A 17,681-nucleotide genomic window follows, 5' to 3' on the forward strand; every position below is an offset into this window, starting at 1 on the left:
CAAAGAAGAACCAGGCAAAGGACCTCAATGACTACTGTTCGGTGGCTTTGACATCGATCCTAATGAAGTGCTTCGAGAGGTTGATCATGGGCTACATCAACTCCATACTCCCAGGGTGCCTTGATCCACTGCAATTCGCATACCGCCACAACCTGTCCACAGCAGATGCCGTCTCCCTGACCCTACACTCATCCCTGGAGCAGCTTGACAACAAGGACTCCTACATTAGACTCCTATTCACTGACTACAGCTCTGCCTTCAACATTATAATCCCAGCCAACTCATATCAAAACTCCAAAACCTAGGACTTATCTCCTCCCTCTACAACTGGATCCTCAACTTCCTGACCCATGGACCACAATCAGTAAGGATAAACAACAACACCTCCTCCATGATAATCCTCAGTACCAGGGCCCCGCAAGGCCGCGTACTTAACCCAGTACTATACTCCCTATACACACACGACTGTGGCAAAATTTGGATCCAACTCCATCTACAAGTTTGCTGATGATACGAATGTAGTGAATTGGATCTCAAAGAACAATGATTCAGAGTACAGGAAGGAGATAAAGAACTTAGTGGCGTGATGTAACGACAACAATCTTTCCCTCAACGCCAGCAAAACTAAGGAGCTGGTCATTGACTTCAGGAAATGAAGTATTGTACACACCCCAATGGTGACGAGGTGGAGATGATTGACAGCTTCAAATTCCTAGGTGTGCACACCACCAACAATCTGGCCGGGTCCACCCTCGTCGACGCTACGATCAAGAAAGCACAAGAGCGGGCAGGAAATACAGAAGTCTAAGAACACACACAACAGGTACAAAAACAGTTTATTCCCTGCTGTTACCAGACTCCTAAATGACCCTCTTATGGACTGAACTGATCTCTTCACACATCTTCTCAACTTAGTAGTACTGCACTCCATATACTTCACCCGATGCCTGTGTCTATGTATTTACATTATGTATTTACGTATGCCCTATGTTTTTTTCATGATTGGAATGATCTGTCTGGACTGTATGCAGAACAATGCTTTTCACTGCACCTTGGTACACGTGACAAACAAATCCAAATGTATAGTTGATGTGTACAATTGTCAGATTTGCACCCGGGAGCACAGATTACAGTTAGCCATTGCAGTGAGAACCCGATTTATAGATAGTCCGCACAGTGCAGGTAGTGCAGGGTTTTTGTAAACCACAAACGAGTCCGGCCCGAATAGGTTTTAGAAAACCTGGTTCATTAACACACACGAGTATTTACAATATACAACAGATCCCAACCAGGTCTGAACTGTTGGTAGCATACCCAGCCGACCTTAGACAAACTTTAACTATGGATGATTTAGGGTTCCCCACCCCTTTTGCGGGGGAACTTGTATTCGGCGAGACTCACTGGGAGCTTGATTGCTCCAACCCCGTAGGTCTCGTGTGGGTTATAACAAGAGTAGTGACCGTAATTGGGAATCAGAAAGCTTGCCTGCAGCATGAAATGAAATTTGACTGGGTGTAAAAATCTAGTGAAGCTGCTGCTCTCCAAAGGCAGTAGTTTGTTATGAAAGACAAAGTGCAGGCAGAAAAGCAGATTGATAGTTTATAAACGAGCAACATAACTCCATGAATGCTAAGTTATTGGTAGTCTTGCTGCAGGAGATCCACCAATCAAAGAGGACACATCCTGTAGGTAAAGATACAACATGGGGGCCAACTGAACTAAGCTAGGCCACTGACTAAGACAATACATTCATCAAGTTCCTCATGAAGGTGAGGGTTGCTAATATCAGGAGAATCGTGAACGTACGGCTGCTTCTCACTGTTACACCGATTTTTTGTGAAGTCCATCAGGCAAGGCACTAAATAAATTGGAAACTCTTGTACCACAGCTGTCCAACCAAAATACAGGAAAGCCAAATTCTGAGCATATCAAAATGTTGTCAGCCATTTACATTCTTAATGTTTCAGATTTTCTCAGCCCATTTAAATTCTTCACATTTTATTCAGTCAGTGTGAAGTTTTGCATGAGTCTCAATATAAACATTGAGATATTTGAAACTGGTATGTTAGGATTATTCCCGTTTACTCCGAGTAGAGTGTTGACATTTTCAGTAAAATAATTTGACATTGTTAAGTTTGTTCAAATGCTGCACCATATGTTCACATGAATGTGTTGCTGTTTCTCACGTGTTATGTTATTGAGTCTGTCAAAGCACAGTTCAAGTCTATTTGTTGCTCTGTCTACATCTGATTTTTAAAACAATTGAAAGGGAAGAAGTCTTATTTAATAACATCACAAGGAACAATTTACAGATTATTCCTGGTACTTCACATCTGTTTGTGCAGCACATAAATTCCTGTGGATAAAGTGGTCATTTGATCATATGACCGCTTTCTGCATTAGTATCTTGGATTCCCCTGTGACATCCATCTGCTGCGAAGGCAAACAGGTAAACTAGTCATAACCCAACCCTGTTGAAGTGATGCACAGTAACCTGCCAACAGATGTCCGAAACGCAAATCACGATCGGGTGGAGAAACACAGGCAATCAAAAATTAAGCTTTATGCCCGGCACTGATTCCGATGCCATGGTGGTGTCCCTCACTGGTGGCAATATCGATGTTCGTGCCCCGCACTGGCAAATCATGTAAAACCGTAATTTGCATGGATTTCAATATCATCAGCGGCTTGGACACAGTATGCACCACCCTTCTACTATGCTCCACCCATCTTAGGCAGAAGCCTCACAGGCACGGGTTAGTGACAAGTGGGGCCTCGGCTGTGGAGGGGGAGATGGGAGGCTAAAAAAACACTCACAGCCCCTCAAACATTGTCGGACTTGCTGGGGGGTGTCTGCCCAGGCAGGGGGCAGTAGCGGGGCACAATATGGTGCCAGGTGCGTGTACCCGGGGAGTCTTCCTCGGGATTGGGGTGGCCTGGAGACCGCCATTGCTGTAGTCTGTCTTTTAAACTCAGCCCTTTGGTGTGACTTACAGGCCGCTGGCTGCTCAGACTGTTGAGTGCTGCCTGAGTCCTTTGAATGCCCAGAAGGTCTCACGTCAACTGGGATCCCACCCAGGCCACCCCTCTGGACACCATCATACCCCAGCTGTATCATCAAGGGCCAAGCTCAATCAGAAGCCTACCAGGTGTTAACATTCCTTACCTCTCCAGGTCATCCTGGTTCCAATTCATCTGCCAATTCAGTTAACTGTCTTTTGGTTTCTTTTTGTAAACCAGTCAGAGTTACTTCTTCCATTTTTAGGAAAGTCTTCACCATTGCAAGAGTCATATTGCAGTCACCTTTAAATTACGCGCCACCTCACTTGGTTCCACACTTTCGACACTCAAGTTACATTTAAAAGTCACAAATTACCCCACACCTAAGTAATTATGCTTTTCAAAATCCCGCCAAAAAGCCCCCAATTTTGTTAAGAACCCACTGATGTTAAATGCAGGCTGTGCTAAAACCCAGAAGGGTAATGTGGAGCACAGGTTCTTAGTGATGCAAGTTTTCAATTTAGTAACTTGTGGGATTGTTCCAGGGAGCAACAATCAAGCCGTTTTGTGCTCAATTAATGAAGAATATTTATCAACTTAAATGAAAAACATACAATAAGAAGGACTATAATACACTACAACTGTACACTTTACTATAACTGAACTGATGGCCACAAACACACACACACACACACACACACACCGAAGTTACCCTTTTGTTCCCAACTACCTATCTTTCCTGAACTCTGAGATTCCCTTTGCTCCCATACAACATCCACATGTACTATAACTCTATAGGCTAAATCCAGCAGTTAATTACCATGCACATGTTATTTGTCCACATGTGGGAAAACTGTCTCAGTTTCAGCAAAGGCATACTTTTTTGGTTTGAGTTTTGGATTTTAACCGGCTGGTCTTTTAGCAATAACTTGTTTTCAGGGGAGACTGTTTTCTGCAGCAGGGTGTGGCTGTGATAGTAGCTGCTGTTACTGTGCTATGGATATATCTTCTTTCCCTTTGATGTTACCCACTCTGCGGACCCAGCTTTTAACATATATGTGCCAATTCCCTTATCTCTCCACTTTAAAACTTTGAAGTTACCGCTTCCACATGCCATTGTTTTCCCCTCATCACATAGGTAAAGACTTGCTTTACTCACTGGTATGCTAATTCACATATCAAACCCCCCTTCAGACTGCTGCCCTTATCAATTCCCCTTTAAAAACAAAAATTATTTTATTTTATCCCAATTTAATTTTTTTAATCTTAATTTTCTCCAATTTTTAATAATGAACTTTAGGATGCGAGCCCTTTGCGGTGGTGTTTTCATTCTTGCATGCCGTGGGAAATGTCCAGCCTCCACTCACATTGCTGTTCTTCCTTGCTGGATTTTAAATTGACAGAGTGAATGCATTACACAGTCACTGTTGACCACAGCTAAGATCTGACCTTAGTGAGTCGTGAGCTCTTAAGACCCAACTGTGAATGCAGGACCCGTCCTTTCAGCGATGTTAAGTTGCTCCTCAGAATTCCCCTTGGCTCCATGCACCTTCTCATCTTCCGAGAAGTACTCCTCCTGTTCCGGTTCACTCTCTGGCAGGGCCTCACCTCTCTGCATGCCAGATTGGAAAGAGAACAGCAAACTGCAATGATGCAGCAAACACTCTCCGGTGCATATTGCAGAGAGTCACCTGAGCGGTCCAGACAGCTGAATCGCATTTTCAGCTGTCCAATAGGTTGCTCTGTGAGGGAGCATATGCTAACGTGAGCAGAGTTGTACCTTTCCTCGGCTCAGATCTGAGGGAGATGCACTGGATTCATCAGTCTTCGTCTAAGTGGGTATCCCTTATCCTCCAGCAATCATACCTGCAGACGTTCTGGTCTCTCGAAGATCCCAGGCACCTGTGAGCATTTGAGGATATAGGAGTCATAGTAACTCCCAGGGAATCATTCATAAACGTGCAGAATGTGCTTTCAATGTTCGCAAACCGACTACACATCGACATAATGTAAGCCCTTCCAGTTGATGGACCTCAAGGGCTGCTGCCAGAGAGCCCATATAGGCACATGGGTGCAGTCTATTGCTCCCTGCACCCTAGAGAACCCAGAGATAGTTGCAAAACCCTGAATCTCAGCCTTGCTATCCTCATCTACAGCAAAGTTCACATAATGATGGGCCCTCCTGTAAAAGGCATTGGTCATCTCCTGAATGCATCAATGTGTTGCTGAGTGAAATGCCCACAGGTCCCCAACTGCTCCATTGAAAGACTCATCAGCAAAGAAATTGAGAGCTGCTGTCACGTTAAGAGTCATTGGCTGGCGGAAGCCTCTGAACCCAGTGATGTCATGTCTTCTCAGAGCAAGTGGCCATCCAGAGAGATGGACCAGATCTCAGGACAATCACAGCTTTGCCCTGCACCGCCTCTCACTAATTTGTCGAAAGAAAACTCGTGGACAACAGACTCTTGGTGTTGTCAATCATCTCCATCTCCACAGCTTGTGTCTCTGCTCCTCAGCCTCCTGTTAATCCTCATGCTCCCCCTGGCCTCGTCCCACATACAGTGCCTCCTACTGTGCCGTGCCCGCAGACGCCTTTCCCTCCATTGCCTCCTGCCTTGAATGAGGATTTGTAAAAAAGCTCCCTGGACCTCTGGATCCATTCTCACTTTTGCCTTCTCTCTGAAAAGAGATATTGAAGATAGACTAGGGAAAGGTACGAAGTACGAGGTGTGAATGAGAGAGCTATGGGAGAAGTTGGGCATCTAAGCTTTTGCACTTAGATCACATTATTCGCATTATTCTTCATGCTGCCTTACCCCTGGAACACTAGCAGCATTCCATTCCAAAGGTGTTACATCTGGAGCACTATGGGGAGTGAGAACCTAATTGAACCAATGTGGCTCTGACCTCCATTCATTGACTTTGTATAACGATGAGCGTTTGTTCGAATGAATGGGATCCATTTGGCCACTGATGAATGGAATCAATTGTCAGCCGCGACTCCCCTTCACTGATGGGATGGCAGAATTGATGCAGCCATGCCGCCTTGACTTTAGCCTTCACTCCCCAAGGCTCCATTACTTGTCTGCCATGATGTGGCTTTTCAAAATTTGATGTGAGCCTTTGAATTGTGTCGATCCCTTTCAAATCGCAAAATTAGAAATCTGGCTTGCTCTCACTTCCTGGGCTACGGGTCCGGAGTTCTGTGTAATTGACCTGGACACTGTCCACTGTAACCGCACCAACAAGCGAGTAAACATTGAATGGAGGAGCCCCAGAACCCAGGTTAACATCCTTCCCACACTTCACCATACCCCTCCCACACAGACCCAATTTTATTTTTCATTTTGGAACATTCCACTTACTTGAGTGTCGAGATGGTGGTGCTGTACCTTTATTACAGGATGGAGTTCAACCCTCCCTCCCTCATTATCCGCATGTTTCCAATTTACCTGGAGCCTCAAGGTTTGCAGGTAGAGATGTTGCATGTTATTCTTTAGCTTCCTGCACTAATACTGGATCCTGCCATTGTGGTGGTGGACACTGACACCCACCCCCCTCCCCTCCCCCCACCGAGACCATCACCTGCGAGGCGCACGTGCCTCAGGTGGACCTGTACCTACCCCATTTGGAGGCTGTGTGCATTGTCACTTGCAGAGTCTCACTTCACTCTCCCCCCCCCCCATGAGAGATTCACATACCCTTCCTGTATTGTGTTCCCTATCTACAAACTGCAGATGTCTCCTATGACCATCATCATTGCCTATGCAGCCCAATTCAGAGACCACAACACCAAAGAACATCAACTGTAGGACAGCCCAAACACCAAGTTGTGCATTTTCCTCTTGAAGCAGACAGCCCTTGCCCCTTCCTGCAGCCGGGGTAAACCGTGCTTCCAATGATTGCTCCTGTTGCATGGTCGCTGCTCTTCTGCACTGTCTCCTTTCTCTGACTTCACTCTGAGGTCCATAGAGCCCCTGGACTGCCGACAACTCATTTTCATTTCACAGCAGGAACGTCTGCACAGTGTCTCTTGTCTCCCATCGGCAGAACTTAAACGGTAACCTTGACATAGTTCCCATTTCCAAAGAGGACTACGGGCAACAGTGACTTTCACAAAGCACTGCAGCCTCGACCTGTTTAGTGTCCACACCACCAGCAGACAATAGAAGAGTCCATGTAGCACGGCTACCCTGTAATGTTACAGGATTTTGAGTGTATGAGCTCCTCCGTTGAAAGAGTGACCACCCTCTTGGAGAGCCATGTGCAGCACACTCTGAATGACAGCAGAAACTGCACACTGAAGTACACAGAAAGAGTGAGACTCTCTCTAACGCTGGCCGCTCAGTGAGCAAGTGGCACCTGCTGCCACAGGCGATGGCACTTCCACCACTCAGCTGATGATTGAGAATAAACTGTGTGGTAATTGGCTGGATTGGATTTGTCCTGCTGGTATATGTTGCTATGACAGGCACAGTGCTGTACAGGGTGACTTCACTGGTATTAAGCTTTCATGAATGTACAGTAAGTCACTCATACTTTATCTTCAAGTCATTCAATATAAAGAATTACATTTTAAATATTGTAACGTTTTATTTATGTTTCATAATCTCCAATATTGAAATGGTATTTTATTATGATAGTGATGTAATAGTTTCCCTGGACTAAAAATTGTATTCTTCTAGCAAGAAATGCATATTCTGAGGTTTAAAACATTTGGAATGATTTCCTAAATTGAAGAATAAAGGTGTAAAAATGTTATTTTAAAACGTGTCTGGAGGCATGAGGAAATGCCGGAAATTTTTGTAAGGTGCGATAAGAATTTTCTCAGTGCAAATTGAATGTTAAAAATATAAATACTTGGATAAGGGAAGATGGGGTTATTAGAATGCCTAATATTTAGTGTAAACAGTAATAAGAAAGTCTCATTTATATGACAACTTTTATGTCTTCAATTTGTTCCAAAATATAACCGATGGATATCTTGGAAAGTTTTAATTGTGAATATTAAGGAGACAAATGTTGGATCAGGAACAGGAGTAGACCGTTTGGCCTGCTCCACCATTCAATGGGATCATGGCCTATCCATGCTCTCTGTGGCAAGGAGTTCCAAAAAATCATAACCCTCTGTGAGAAAAAATTCCTCATCATCTCAGTCTTAAATTGCCACCCCTTTATTCTGACTCTAAGCCCCCCTGGTGTTATGCTCTCCCATTCAGGAATCATCCTCTCAACATTTACCCTGTCAAGAACCTTAAGAATCCTATATGTTTCAATGAGATCATCTCTCATTCTTCGAAATTCCAATGGGTAGAGTCCTAACCTGTTTAACCTTTGCTCATAAGACAATCCCCCCATGCCAAGGATCATCTTAGTGAACCTTCTCTGAACTGCCTCCAATGGAATAATATCATTCTGTTACAACCCACATGAGACCTATGGGGTTCATTGAGTCTTAGTATCATACAGCACAGAAAAGGCCCTTCAGCCCATACATCTGTGCCGGTCAAAAACAACCAGCTAATAACCATTCTAATCCCATTTTCCAGCACTTGACCCACAGCCTTGTATGCACTGGGATAAATATCTAAATACTTCTTAAATGTTATGAGGGTCTCCGCCTCCACCATTTTTTCAGGCAATGAATTCCAAACTCCCACCACCCTCTGGGTAAAAACCTTTTCCTCACAAAACCGCCTGTAAACCTCCTGCCCCTTACCTGGAGCAATCAGATTCCCCGTGAGTCAAACTAATTTGTGGCCTTCAAAACTTTCCTTAAATAAGGCGACCAAACTCATCACAGTACTCCAGATGTGGTGTCACCAATACATGTATCCTTTGAAGTAAGGGCCAAGATTCCATTAGCCTACTTCATTACCTGTTGCACCTGTGTGCTAGATTTCTGTGTTTTGAGCAACTGTGTCCCCAAATCCCTTTGTATTGCAGCTTTCTGTTTTCACTGTTTAAATAATGCTCTGTTCTTTTGTTTTCCCTTCCAAAATAAACAACTTCACATTTTCCCACATGATACTCCATTTGCCAACTGTTTGCCCACTTGCTTAATCTATCAAGGGGCGAAATTCTCCGGAAACGGCGCAATGTCCACCGACTGGCGCCCAAAACGGCGCAAATCAGACGGGCATCGCGCCGCTCCAAAGGTACGGAATGCTCCGCATCTTTGGGGGCCGAGCCCCAACCTTGAGGGGCTAGGTCGGCGCCGGACGAATTTCCGCCCCGCCAGCTGGCGGAAAAGGCCTTTGGTGCCCCGCCAGCAAGCGCGGAAATGACATCTCCGGGCGGCGCATGCGCAGGAGCGTGTGCGGCCGCTGACAGCTTCCCATGCATGCGCAGTGGAGGGAGTCTCTTCCGCCTCCGCCATGGTGGAGACCGTGGCGAAGGCGGAAGGGAAAGAGTGCCCCACAGCACAGGCCCGCCCGCGGATCGGTGGGCCCCGATCGCGGGCCAGGCCACCTTGGGGGCACCCCCCGGAGCCAGATCGCCCCGCGCCCCCCCCCAGGACCCTGGAGCCCGCCCGCGCCGCCTTGTCCCGCCGGTAAGATAGGTGGTTTAATTTACGCTGGTGGGACAGGCATTTTAGCGGCGGGACTTCGGCCCATCCGGGCCGGAGAATCGAGCGGGGGGGCCCGCCGACCGGCGCGGCGCGGTTCCCGCCCCCGCCGAATCTCAGGTGCCGGAGACTTTGGCAACCGGCGGGGGCGGGATTCACGCCAGCCCCCGGCGATTCTCCGACCCGGCGGGGGGGTCGGAGAATCTCGCCCATGATCTCTATGAAAACTGTTTGTATCCTTCTCGCAAATTGGCTTTCCACCTATTTTTGTGTCTTTTGCAAATTTGGCTATGGTGCATTCTTGAAGCAGGGCAAAATGTAAATAACACCATCTCCTTACAGACCTGCAGAAGGGGTCACAAAAGACTGTTCCAAGATGGTTCTGATCCGGTCATGAGATTTAAAAAGTGCCCCCCAGCGATTTTGCTTTTAGCTGTCACTGTCCTTGTAACATCTGATTTTTTTTTGATTTATGTTCATCTTATTTTATTTCTGCCTTGTTTACTTCAATTAACTTAATCATATCTAGTTATCTCAGAAATAAATGTTGTGTTTTGATGTTTCAATAAGACATTTGTAGAAGTTTGTAAAGTTTAATAGAAAACAATTGTTACCAAAAATAATGTTATAAATACAAAACTTTGACACCATGTTAACATTGGATTTAACATTTAACATTAGCAGCTGCTGTATGACATTTCATTTAATAATAACCTCAACATTTCCAAATTCTTTGCAATGATATGTATCTTTCCACTTTAACACAATGAGCAATAATATTTTACCTGAACACAGCAATTCTGTTGCATTTCTATAAATAGGGGAGGGAGGGGAGGGGGGCGGGGGCTGAAGATGGGAGGGTTCAATGTCCAAATGTAGCAGCTGCCAGGTGAACCCAAACTGCTGTAGGATTCTGAAATCCAATTTAAGCTACGAGACAACTCCGGGTGAAAGTGTGTTCAAACAAGATTCACCAACTTATTGAGTTATCAAAATGACAGCAGAAATTACACTTAACCAGATAGTGGATGCAGCTGCTTCACAGTGGAATATTGAATCTCAGTCATCTGAGGTGCTCTCTCTCCAAAATTCTTCGAACCTCTATCTACTTTCTGCTTCTGGTTTCACTGACAATTAGTCCTTATTAACCCTTTTCAAATCACAGCCATATCTGACCAGTGATATTTCTGCACGATGATTGGTCCCTGTAGCAACACACAACCTCTCCTCTCAGCATCCAGGAGATTTCTCTTGGGCTCTCTAAAAACACCCACCTAGCATGAGTCAACCATTGTCTGCACTCCCAGGGGGACGGTAAATCAATTGCAATTCTCTTCCAGGAGGAGAAATTGGGCTCGATTGTCCAGCCTCGTTGCGCTCTCGCTGGAGCCAAACGAGGTCGGTGAATAGCGGGAGAGACTGAAAACGAGAACTGCGCCAGGCGGCAAACAGTCTGCGATGCAATCGGCCCACTCCCGAAGGCGAAATCGGGATCTCGCCGCAGCGTGCCGAGAAACCAATTATCACCACTTAAGCCCTATTTCCGTACAATTAATGAGAGCCACCCCTTGGTAGCGCAGTGGTTAGCATTGTAGCTTCTCAGCGCCAGGGTCCCAGGTTCGATTCCGGCTTGGGTCACTGTCTGTGCGGAGTCTGCACGTTCGCCCTGTGTCTGCTTGGGTTTTCGCCGGGTGCTCCGGGTTCCTCCCACGTGTCCCGAAAGACGTGCTGTTAGGTGAATTGGACATTCTGAATTTCCGCTCTGTGTACCCGAACAGGCGCGGAATGTGGCGTCTAGACAGGCGCCAGAATATGGCAATTAGGGGCTTTTCACAGTAACTTCATTGCAGTGTTAATGTAAGCCTACTTGTGGCAATAAAGACTATTATTATTATTATCATTATTAGTACTGGTTGGCTAGGAGAGGCACGGTCATCTCACAGAACCTCCAGTGCAGAAGGAGGCCGTTCGGCCCATCGAGTCTGCACCGATCCACTTAAGACTTCACTTCCACCCTATCCCCTTAACCCAATAACCCCTCCTAACCTTTTTGGTCACTAAGGGCAATTTATTATGGCCAATCCACCTAACCTGCACATCTTTGGACTGTGGGCAGAAACCGGAGCACCTGGAGGAAACCCATGCACACACGGGGAGAATGTGCAGACTCCGCACACACAGTGACCCAGCTGGGAATCGAACCTGGGACCCTGGTACTGTGAAGCCACAGTGCTAGCCACTTGTGCTACCGTGCTGTCATCTCCTGATGACAATTCTTCCAGGATGGGAAGCATGATTAGCTAATTTTCTCAGACTTTGTGTAATTTAATAAGACATTAGTGTCAGTAAGTGTTGTTGCTTAAATCGGTTTTTAAATGTCTGTCTGCTTTCTGGACGGTCTCTTGTTGGGTGATATATTTTACTGTGGTTGTTGTGTTTAAAGTGGCTATTTTACTTTTGGGACAGATTGCAAAACTATTTACAATTGTAAACAAAACAATATCAACCTAATACAGAGGATTAAACAGTGGGTAACATTTAACAATCTGTACGAAATGCGTGCAACGTAAGTGGATTACAATCATAAAGATTTAAAAGGTGGGCTGGGTAAAATATTCTTGCACGTTCATTTTTGGTTGGTCCAGTCACAGTGATCAAAGTTAAAAGGTTTGGATAGTTCCAAAACTAATCATCCACGAACAGAAGCGAAACCTCATACAGCTGTAAATGTAGATCCTTTGATTCTGTATTATAACTAAGCCACACTGCTAACTTCAGCACTGCCCTTGCATCACCTGGAGCCTGGATTTGCAAAATTGCACCAGGAGGAATGAGTGCATCAGGCTCCATGTTGCCCTCCTCCAGCTTCACCACTTCTGGTATCAAGTCATCTTCCAGGTGAATGCAAAGATCATGTTGAAGGGCAAAATTATGCACTGCCCAACACACTATAACTGTCTTGAGTTTCATCCTCTCTGTTAAGGAAGTGTGGCAAGTGGAGTTCGGCTGCAGGTTTTTCCTTCAGCATTTCACAAAGGCTTCCTTGCTGAAGCAAAAGTCTCCGGTACACATCTCCTCTGACATAAAAAGGGTAGAAACCAGACTGACCACCCAGCATCGATCTAGGTACCAGAAACATCAATGGCAAACCAAGCCCTGTTGACCATGCAAAGTCCTCCTTCTAACATCTGAATGCTTGTGCCAAAATTGGGAGAGCTGTCTCACAGACTAGTCAAGCAACAGCCTGACATAGTTATACTGAAAGAATTGTACCTTACAGATAAGATCCCAGTTATCACTATCAACATTCCTGGATATGATCTGACCCACCGGAAGACTCATTGTACAACACATTAAACACCTTTCCGCACAATCATTATGATGCCTCTGTCACTTCATTTCGCAATGTGGGCTGACCTCCGGAACCTTTGCCCATTTCTCTAGGTATCCACCCCCCCCCCCCCCCCCCCCCCCGCCACCCCGGGGTCTCACCCACTCTCCAGCTACAGACATGTCCCCAGAGTTGTGTCCCATCCCCTGGGTGTTCGGATGTTGCATGTGTGATGTTGCCTCCCGCAGTGTTCAAGCACAGTGTCCAGGCATCAAGGATCAAGGTGTGATTGAGATGCTAGGCAATGACTCCCACATGTAACATGGCCCGTCCACCCACGGGAATCCACTTGGGATCTGTGAAGAACTCACTTAACAGTGATTTCTAATTCCTTATTCGCCATAGTCTTGAAGGGCGCAAATGCAATCGCCTTCAGCCGTGCAGCGAGGCCTCAGCAGTCGGAGGGGGTTACGAGTGGTCGTTGGGGCAGACGGGCAGGGGCAGAAGTTGACCCCAGAACGGGTACACATGATCCAGGTATTGGCATGGTGGTGCCGCGAGCGGTTGCCCCCCGGTTGCCCTTCCAGTGCATCCCCCATGGCAGGCCACCCCTGCGGAGGGTCTCCGCCCCCAGCTGAGGGGTCCCAACCCCCAAGGAGTACTGGTGTGGCAAACTCAGCACCCTCGGGCTGGTTGCCTGTGAGCAAAGATGGCTACTCACCTCCTCGGCTCCCCACAGAAGCCCTTCCACCATGTTCACATTATTCAAAAAGAGTACTAATTGGCCCCAGCATGAGCACCTGCTGGATGACGGGAGGCCATTGGATATGGGATGGCTTTCAGTAATTGTATGGAAATCGGGTTTAAGTGGTGATAATTGTTTTCTTGCTATGCTACGGCGAGATCCCGATTTCACCTACGGGAGCGGGCCAGTTGCATCCCAAACTCTTTGGCGCCTAGCGCAGAGGTCGTTTTTGGCCTCTTCTGCTATTCACCAGCCTCAGTACGCTTGAGCGAGAGCGTATCGAGGCTGGAGAATCGTGGCCATAGAGTCATAGCGCAGAAAATGCCCTTCAGCCCATCTTATCTGCGACTTCAAGAACAAACACCAAAGTATTTTAATCCCATTTTCCAACACACTTGACCCATAACCTTGTGACAAACATGGCAAAACAATTTCTTTTAAATATCTGTATTTTTCTGTGACTCACATTAAAGCACGTTTTAGTGGAACTAACAGCCTCATGACAAAGAAGCTTAAAACAAAATAAAAATATATCTTTCTTTCACTTTATTTGCATTTTAAGATTATGCATAAACACTAATATTATAAAACATTAACCCACCAAAAAGAAATGTCTTCTGCTTCTGCTTGATGATTCTGGACAGAAAAGAAAAGTGCAAATAAAATGGTGTAAAAACTTACCTAACATCTGGGTAAGCTGACCAAGTTAGCACTGTCCTTTTAATTTTCATTCAGCTGATACAGCGCAGCGCTTGAAGAATAACAGTTTCAAAAAAGTTTAAGCATGGTGCGCTTTCAGCGCGCATATCCGTGCGTCAGACTTCCGCATCATCCCGATGTGCATGTGCGGCGAAGAATCTCCGTAAACGCAAAAAAGGAACGGAAGTTATGTACCTATATAGTTTCCGCAATAGCTATGAGATCATATCCATTTACCTCAATTTGTGACGTTAGTGCATTTACCTTATACCGTATGCTCTGTACATTAAGATACAAAACCTTTTGGCTTGCATTTTTGCTATTTTTAATCATCCTAACTTTTCTTTGTACTGTGGCCCTATTTGCCTCTTGTCCTTGATTACCCTGATTATTGTTTTGTATTTTACTGTTCTTTCTTTCATTACGTCCTTATTTCCCTTGTCTCCCCGCTTAGGCTACCATCCCCCTGCCATTCTAGTTTAAACCCTCCCAACCACACTAGCAAATGATCACCCTGGAACATCAGTCCCCGTACTGCCCGTGTAACCCGCCCAGTTTGTACTGGTCTCAGCTCCCCCAGACTGGTCCCAATGTCCCAGGAATCAGAAACCCTTCCCCTTGCACCATCTTTCCAGCCACGTATTCATCCGCTATATCCTGCTCTTTCTACTCTGATTAGCACGTGGAACTAGTAGTAATCCTGAGATTACGACCTTTGAGGTCCTACTTTTCAACTAATTTCCTAACTCCGTATATTCAGCTTTTAGGACCTCATCCTTTTTTTTCCTCTATGTCATTGGTATCGATGTGTACCATGACTGCTGGCTTTTCACTCTCCCCCTCCAAAATGTCCTGTAGCTGCTCTGAGACACCCTTGACCTGAGCACCAAGGAAGCAACATACCATCCTGGAGTCTCATATGCCGCCACAGAAACGACACAATTGAATCCTGTTGAAGAAAAAAAATAGTCAGCACTTCGAGTTTTCGTGAAAGGTCCTTTATTTAACACTAAGTTCGTGGAGGGAATTAGAATGACCGCAGTCTTTCCAAATGTCTCTGCTTTACAAGGTAAGGCAAGTAATTTATATAATACAGTAAGCAATATCTAGAACAAAGAGGCATTCTTGAGATCAGCCAAGAAGACAGAAAAGCGAGCAAAGTTTAATAACAGGCCTTGAGTTCCTCGCCTAAGAAAAATAATAATTGTCTGCTGTCAGCAAAACAATGTGCAGCTCTACGCCTGTTTACATGGTATGACCTTCTGACTGTTTCATACAGAACTTCGAACTTTTTGACTAAAAATAAGGCTATATATCCATCATGCTTTGCCAAGTGCCGATTTCCATGAAATATAGCCAAGCAGATGATTAAAATAATACAGGGTATTTAAGGCAGCTAATCCGCCAACTAAAGTCCCTTCTACAATTCCCTCCTTGTTGATTTTATGATTGTGGTAGTCTATATTAGGGGTATTACGGTACTTAGGTTGAGGCTGTAAGACCATTGGTGAAGCCTGCCTGCTGGTTCCACCCAGTAAGGCAGAGTATAAGAGTCTGTGTCTCCCTAGCAGCCACATTCTATACCTGTGCTGCTGGGGGAAACATCTAGTCCAATAAAGCCTTCAATTGTCATCCAATCTCGCTTCTGGAGTTATTGATTGAGCATCAATTTATTGGACTAGATTTGAAAGAATGGAGCTCCGAATCCATCCGGAGTGTCTGCAACTCAGCCCCCACATGGCAAACTCAGCGGCAACCTTCAAACACTGGCTGGTGTGCTTCAGAGGATACCTCAGGACGGTCACGACTGCACCTAGAGAGGACCAGAAACTGCAAGTTCTCCACTCGAGGGTGAGCCCTGAGATCTACACCCTCATCGAGGATGTGGACGATTTCGAGGCCGCGATGCCCCTATTGACAGGACACTACATTCGCCCTGTAAACCAGGTTTACACCCGGCATCTGCTAGCAACAAGGCGACAAATCCCGGGGGAATTGCTGGATGAATTCTACCGTGTGCTCCTGGTACTGGGTAGGAACTGTGACTGCCCGCAAGTTTCAGCCAGCGACCACACAGAACTTTTAATCCGGGACGCATTCGTTGCAGGTATGCCGCCCTCCCAAATCCGTCAGCGGCTACTGGAGAAAGAGACACTAGGCCTCAAGGAGGCACGGGCCCTTGCTAGCTCCCTGATGTGGCCTCCCGAAACGCCCGCGTGGACGTTCCCAACCGCGCGGCAGCCCCTTGGGCAGCATGGAACTCACCCGCGGCTGACCCCGATGCATCCCCCATCCCCCCACAAGCTTGTGCCGTGCAACTACCAGTCAATCCCGGGCAGCCCCACTGTTATTTTTGCGGGCAAGCCAAGCACCCCCGCTGCTCCACCTGCAAAGGTTGTGGCAAAAAGGGCCATTTTGTGGCGGTATGCCAGGCCTGAGCGGTCGCCGCTGTCTCTGGGGGCGAACCAGGGCCGCCACCACAACTCTCGCCACGGGCCACATGCGGACCCCGGGCGCCGCCATCTTTTTCCCCAGTGTAGCCATCTGGGATGGCCACGTCCCGATTACAAAATGGACACTTGCAAAGACTGCAGGGAAAATTGGACAATGCTAAGAAACAAGCAGGTGCAAGCTCTGTCTGTTGATTTGAACCTTAAACGCTCAGACAGGACAGAAACTACCAAATGATTTACATACTAATGAGCCATCTCCGGGGACAAAAGGGAAACATTTAGATACACAATGTTAGGACAGACTCCCCGGTGCCAGAAGAAGCTAAGACAAAGCTGACTGACAGTCACCTGGACACGCCCAGCTATCAGGGAACCACCCCTCTATTGTAGGAAAATCGATACCGATGATTGGGAAAGACCCAGTTAGTTGAGGCCAAGTTCAAGGCCCGTCCAAAAGAGCGCGAAGCCCTTTTGAGTATAAAAGGTATCCCCCAAGGGAGAATCGTCCTCCTTTGGCTTTGGCTCTCACCAAAGAGAGAGACCTGCCTAGCAGCTGCAGCAGACCAAGTAGGTTCCAAGTCAACGCACGCTACGAGATAGACGCTCCTAGTTGCTACCCTGTAAACAGCACAACCCAGCAGCCCCAGAACCAAGCAACTGACTGAGTGGGCGCCCGAAGCTAAGTATAGACCTTAGTAATAGTGGTAGTTTAGTTTGTAGAGTTTATGCATGAGTAGATTTGACTGTGTAAATAAATGAGCATTGCTTTTGAACATACTAACTGGTGTCTCGAGTCATTGATCAGTATCCGGTTCTGAACCTTGTGGCGGTGTCGAAAGATACCTGGCGACTCTTGAGCAAATGTGATTAAATAGAGCCAAATTA

This window comes from Scyliorhinus torazame, chromosome 10, assembly GCF_047496885.1.
Source record: "Scyliorhinus torazame isolate Kashiwa2021f chromosome 10, sScyTor2.1, whole genome shotgun sequence".
Lineage (NCBI taxonomy): Eukaryota > Metazoa > Chordata > Chondrichthyes > Carcharhiniformes > Scyliorhinidae > Scyliorhinus > Scyliorhinus torazame.